Source organism: Equus asinus, chromosome 23, assembly GCF_041296235.1.
Source record: "Equus asinus isolate D_3611 breed Donkey chromosome 23, EquAss-T2T_v2, whole genome shotgun sequence".
Lineage (NCBI taxonomy): Eukaryota > Metazoa > Chordata > Mammalia > Perissodactyla > Equidae > Equus > Equus asinus.
The window spans coordinates 68,333,377-68,339,376 of record NC_091812.1 but is presented as its reverse complement, the minus strand read 5'-3'; the positions used below and the strand labels follow the sequence as shown (position 1 = coordinate 68,339,376).

The 6,000-nt window shown below is 47.5% G+C and overlaps 1 long non-coding RNA gene across 3 annotated transcripts in view; it reads left to right on the top strand.

Moving 5' to 3' along the window:
* The first annotated feature begins 919 nt into the window (after nucleotides 1–919).
* Nucleotides 920–6,000, top strand: part of LOC106846092 (uncharacterized) — a 52,646-nt gene continuing 47,565 nt past the window's right edge. Inside the window, exon 1 of one of the 3 annotated variants that reach the window (XR_011497544.1) lies at nucleotides 920–1,133. This is a non-coding gene — a long non-coding RNA (uncharacterized lncRNA). The remainder of the gene's footprint in view (nucleotides 1,134–6,000) is intronic. The other 2 variants (XR_011497545.1, XR_001401800.3) reach the window with 2 other exon arrangements.

Sequence of the window (6,000 nt, the reverse complement as noted above, 5' to 3'; positions counted from 1 at the left end):
TCAACTTCCCTAGACCCTTCCCCTATAACCCACTGGCCTATATAACTGCTTCAAGATCCCGTGCCCCCCTTAAGATGGTTCTTTTGGACATTAGTCGGCCACCTTCCCTCTTGCTAGCAGGCTGCAATAAAATGCCCTTTCTCCGCCACCATCTTGCCTCTTGAGGATTGGCTTCTGTCTCCCTGTGAGCAGATTGTGCCCTTTGTGCCTAGCACTTTGAGCCATTTAAGGGAGGCTCGGCTAAGCTGGGATGCTGGGCACGTTAGACGTATGAACTACACGCTCTGAATATCTTAGGCTATTCTCCATTTACCGTGGGTTCACCCTGACCTAACTCCATCCTAAACCGGGGGAGATCCGTACAACAGGGAAGTGTGCCAGCGAGTTAAACGCTGGGCTCGCGGGCCGTTCTCAAGCCCGGCTGTCCTCTGAGAAGCAGGCCCGCACGGAAAGGCTGCTACGGCCCTGAGAGCGAGCCCGCCCGGGCAGCTCCGCAGCCGCAGCCCCAGCTGGGCGGTCACGCGCCCCCGTAGGCCCCTCACGGCCGCCGGCCACCGCGACCTCATGCGCAAGCGACGGACGCGGAGCCCCCTGCTGGCCGAGCCGAGCGCCGCGCCACGCTGGGCCCTGCCCGCGGCCCCCATCCCGAGGCAGAGCCCGCCCCCTGCCCCGTCCACACAGGGCCCACTGCCCGGCCGCGGCTCCGACTCTTCCAGTTCGGGGCTTTTTCCAGACTCGCTCCTGCGGGAGTCTGGACCCGAACCTGCCCGCCCCGCATCCTCCGCTCCCACCAGAGAGAATTTGTAGGGTCCCCAGCAGGCCTCAGCGCAGTGGGAGGAGACGCCTGCCCAATATGGCCGCCCCCGAAGCAAAACTATGACGTGGACGCCGCCATCTTGTCCCTGGGCCTGAGCGGGCAGAGGACGCCATGTTTGTTACTGGCGGCGGCCGGGCTGGAGGGCTCTGTCTGGCTAAGTTCAAGTTGCCTCGTGAATGTTGGGACCTTGATTCCACTGTTTAGTGCCTTTGTGACCTTGGGCAAGTTTCTTCAGCTCTCTGCCTCTCTATTGAGAGATTTGAATGAGTTAATACAAGTGCATGGCATCGAGTAATTGCTCAACAAATGTTGGCTAGTAAGTTGTTATATTTACTCTCATTAATTTTATTTCCTTCCTCACAGATGGCAGTTGTAACATCATCCACTTTTTACTAGATTGAAATGTCAACTTTTATATGAATGAATTTATGAGAATTTGATCGCATTGCTTCCTATGGGGATGGCTGAATGAATTATGAGCTGTGTCTGGGTCACAGGCCACACGGCAGCTTCGCTTAAGCCAATAAACAGAAAGATCTGCCTTCCTTGCATTCCTTCCCTCAAACCCCTTTATTCAGAAAGTGTTGATGGTGCACCCAAGTGTACCAAGAAGCAATGATCCGAGTAAAGATGTTCATGTTACGGTGCGGATGACAGGCATTGTGCGTATCTACAGATGAGGAAGGTGATTTCACGCCCTGTTAAGCGCAGTGAGAAAAATGGTATAACAGGGTTGTGTGACTGGGAAGCCACAGGAAGGTGTTAAATAGGGGAGTGAAGAGATCTGTTTTGCGTTTAAAAACCACTCTGGGGGTGGGGGTGGGGAGGGGGAGAGTGTCCTGGGGACTTTATTATGGCCTATGTGTAAAATAATCAGTGTTAAAGAACAACATGAAGAACGTTGTAGGGAAAAGAGCAGTTAGAGCTAAAGCAGGCAAGCCTTGATGGAGCCATGGGGCAGAATGTTCACAAAGTTCCCAGTGCGATTTCCTCCCCTACTTGTGTTTTTCTAGCATAGAATCATAGCAGGTGGATTGAGGTCACATAGTGGCCCTTGACCTTCAGCGACCCCAGGTCCCAGGAGCAGTGACCTGGGAGCCTCTGGGGACTGGGAAAGAGGGTTCCTGGGCCAGGTCATTGTTTCTTCCTCAGGGTACAGGGACACATTTCAGCAGTAAAATTTTGTATCACATTTTATCCCCCAGGTGCTGTCAGCCTCATTTGTGGGAGCCTGGGGTCATGTCTCTGCCCTTATGAGGCATGGGCAGGGCAAGCAGCCCATCTGGGGCAGGGCCAGGGCTTCATTTTCACTGGAAGAGGCTGTGTTCGCCTTAACGGGCTCAGAGTGTCCAGGAGTGCTGGTTCCATGTGAAGTTATGTGGGTCGCCTATGTCATGGACAGTCTCTAAGCAGGCTACTTCGGGATTAAACAAAGTGCATCAGACCCAAATGGCGAATGACCATCAAGAGTGTGCCCTGTGCTTAGCACCTCACAAGCTCTAACAAGTATTGTCATCTTCCTGTCCTCCTAGCCTGCAGGTCCATGTCTTCTGGCCTCTCCCATCTGCCTGACTCCAGAGCTGGTTTGATGGTACTTTTCCTGGATTGCGACCTGCAGCCTGCATTCCTCTGTTCTGTGGTTGTCCCTACAGAGCACCTGGGTCAGGCACAGCCCCCATGCAGTCCCCCACCAGCCTCTTCCCATTAGAGTCCCAGGGACTCGGCCTGGATGCCAGTAGCTTCCCTTGTCTCAGGGTCCGCAGGAGAGGATCAGATAGGGTAAGGACCAGGGACTCTGCCCAGGAAGAAGTCCTTGCCCTGAGGCAAGGACAGCAAGGCCAGAGTGTCCGCCATTCCTCCAGACTACAGAGGATGACCCAGGTCCAGGTGAGCCAGGCTTTGTGTTTACACATCCACACTTACCACTCTTTGCTTGCCAATGGATTTCAGGAAGTTTTTGCATTCCATACAATTGAAAGGAAAAAACAGGAGGCCTCATGATCTGGGAGTAAGTGGTACAGAAAAAGAGCATTTGGAGAACATCCACTCAAAGGAAATCTCCTGGAAATTATAGGGGGAAATCTCCTGGGAAATTGTAGGAGGAAATATCTTATGAGACTTGATTTTGAAAAATCAACTGAAGATAATGAAGCAAAGTTTATCTTTTTACATAAAATCGGATTGCATTTGCAGCTTCACACTAATTCTTAGAAAGGACAGAGAATGATGAGGCTTGATTGCTCTTCAGCTTTGTTACGGAAAGTTTCAAACACAAACAAAAGTAGAACAGTAACAGGAACCTCCATGTATCATTGTCCAGCTTCAGCCATCATCAGTTTGTGTGATTGTTTTTTATTGGGTATAATTTTCCCCACAAAATTAGATAGCCAGGGTCTGCAGAGGCCCATTCAGTGGTTTACATTTTTGGCAGTTCTGAGCAGTGAAGCAGGGAACTTCCTCATACACGTGCATATGGTCAGGGAGCAAGCCAGTTTCAGGGTTGCTGCTGGCAGTGGAACTACCGAGTTGAAGCGTTTTCAAGATGCTGATGGATGTACCCAGTCTGACTTCCGTTAACAGTATGAGAAACTGCCCGTGATGCTAGCCCTCGGGTGGGAAGTGTGTGTTATACGTGCTTTTGACTACTTGGATCGTCACTGTTGGGATACATGAGAAACTAGCAAGAGTGATTGTTCTGACCTCAGGAATGAGAGAATGGGGCCTAGGGTGGGAGAAACAGCTTGCTTTTCTGTGTAATGCTTTTACACTTTGTAAATCTTGTGGATGTGCCTTTGTGTGTGTTTTACCATACATATATTATTTTTAAAAAGATGAAATAATTTCAAATATTTGGCCAGTCTCATGGGTTGTATCTCATTTTCCATTTCTTAATGACTTTTTATGGAATTGGTAATCTTTTTTTTTAAAGATTGGCACGTGAGCTAACATCTGTTTCCAATTTTCTTGTTTTTTTCTTCTTCTCCCCAAAGCCCCCCAGTGCATAGTTGTATGTTCTAGTTGTAGGTCGTTCTGATTGTGCTCTGTGGGACGCCGCCTCAGCGTGACTTAATGAGCGGTGCCGTGTTCGTGCCCAGGATCCAAACTGGTAAAACCCTGGGCCACTGCAGCAGAGTGCGCAAACTTAACCACTCGGCCCGGGGCTGCTGCTTCTTAACGATTTTTAAGATTGAGCATCTTTTGTATGTTTTCATTGCCATTTGTATTTCTGTTTCCATTGATTGAATTTCCTTGGCCCATTATTTTGTGTTTTTCATTTTTATTGAGTGATAGGAGCACATGCATATTTTGAGTAGTCATCTGTCTTCCTTATTTTCAGTAAGTTCCACATATTTTCTCCTAGGCGGTCATATTATTTTATAGAGAGTTTTATTTTTAATTAAGTTTAATCTTTTTCATTATTATTGGTATGTAGAACTCAATGGATTTTTTTTTTAGATAGAGGAAGGTGATTTTATTTCTCTCATCTGAAAATTTAATGGATGGAGTCACATAGATATTTTTAGCTATTTTAGGTCAAAAGAAAGGAAGGAGGACAAGAACAGAAAGGAGACAAGCCTAAGGAACTTGCTATTTAGTCTATAGTTAATATGAAGAGGTGGCTTTGGCACCACAGAAGAAATTAAATCATAGTTGATTATGCCTGTTCCTAAAGGGAGTGAGTCTCGCGAGCAAAAGTCAGCAACAACTCAAGTATCTACGTAGAGCATGGGAGTCCCCAAACAGAGTTGTCTTCTGGGTCCTCTGGCTCTCCCCACCAAAGACACAGACATGTCCAACAGCAATATCCTAGCAAATGTCCTGTCGACGAAAATAATCCATAACCAATCTATAAATGAAAATTTGGGTGAGTTTATTCTGAGCTAAAATGTGAGGACCATGGCCTGGGGCCTTTCTTCCCAAAGGAAGAAAGGGCACCGAAGAAGTGGGGTGCACAGAGTGGTTATATACCCCCAAACAGGATGTTTCACATAGGATTGAAATGTCCCTTTTACAATAGTCGCGAGACTGCTCTGTCGGCACAGCGACTGATGGACACAGCAGGTAGGTCTGCTGTCTCGGTGAACACAGCAGGGTGGCAGGTCTGTTTCTTCCAGCTGGGTGATCACAGGTGAGCTGGATGGTCAAAGTTGAGTGCAGCAGTCAGTTCCTAGCCTAAGGAAAGATGCTTATCCTTAAGGAAATGCCAATGTGGGGGGAAGTTGCACCTTTATCTTATGGCCGTTTGTTTCTTGCCATAGTAAATGTTTAAAGTAGATATGCATGCAATGCATGCTCAATGGCCACGGTCAGGTCCTTTTGGGAAAAAAAAACAAAGTCAGGCCGAATTAGGTTTACACCAAACGGCTTCCTCATGTACTCCAATGTATCCTATTGCTTGCCATTTCTATTTGTCAGTCCTTACAGTTTCAGGATGAGAACTTCCCACTATAAGACCAGAAAAGGACTCCTGGAGAGGAATGGGGAGTGTTCCCCACCAAAGAGCTGAGGCTGGGGAAAGATAGTTTTCTGTGTTTCTGCCTTGTAGGTGGGCCGATGCTGAAGTCGACTAGACTCTAGCAATTCTGCTTTGAAGATGGAGCACCCACTAGGTGTAACAAGGTGCCCAGCTATGTGTGGGTTGGTGAGACAGCAAGAGCCAGGCCAGCTCAAAGTCAGAGGCTCAGTCTTCTAGTGCTGGGTCCACTTGATGCTCAAGGTCAATGCCAAGCCTACACCATCGCCCAGAGGGCTCATCTCTCAGACACTTCACGTGCTGAGTGCGCTTCTCCACTGTCTAGTCCGTAGTTATCTAGCAACCTTGGTGAGCATTCTTGTTAAGTCTAATTGTCTGTACTCTCTTGGTGTGGACCTTTTTTGGTCCCTCTGTGAAGTCTAGCACCCAATACAATTCCTGATAGTCTTGGTGATTATTACCGTCCTTGTCTGGTGTCTTATTTTACTTTAAGATTTCTTAACATTTCACTGTTAACTATAATGATGCTGTTAGGTTAACTATAATAATGATCTTTGCCTACCCAAAGTTTATAAAAATATTCTTTTATTCCCTAGAAGCTTTATGCTTTTAAACACATCAGTTTACATCTGAAATTAATTTGTGTATGTCTTATTTTTGAGAGTTTAGCTAAACTGCTCCATAATATTGCTGCCTCAGCTCTGTTCTG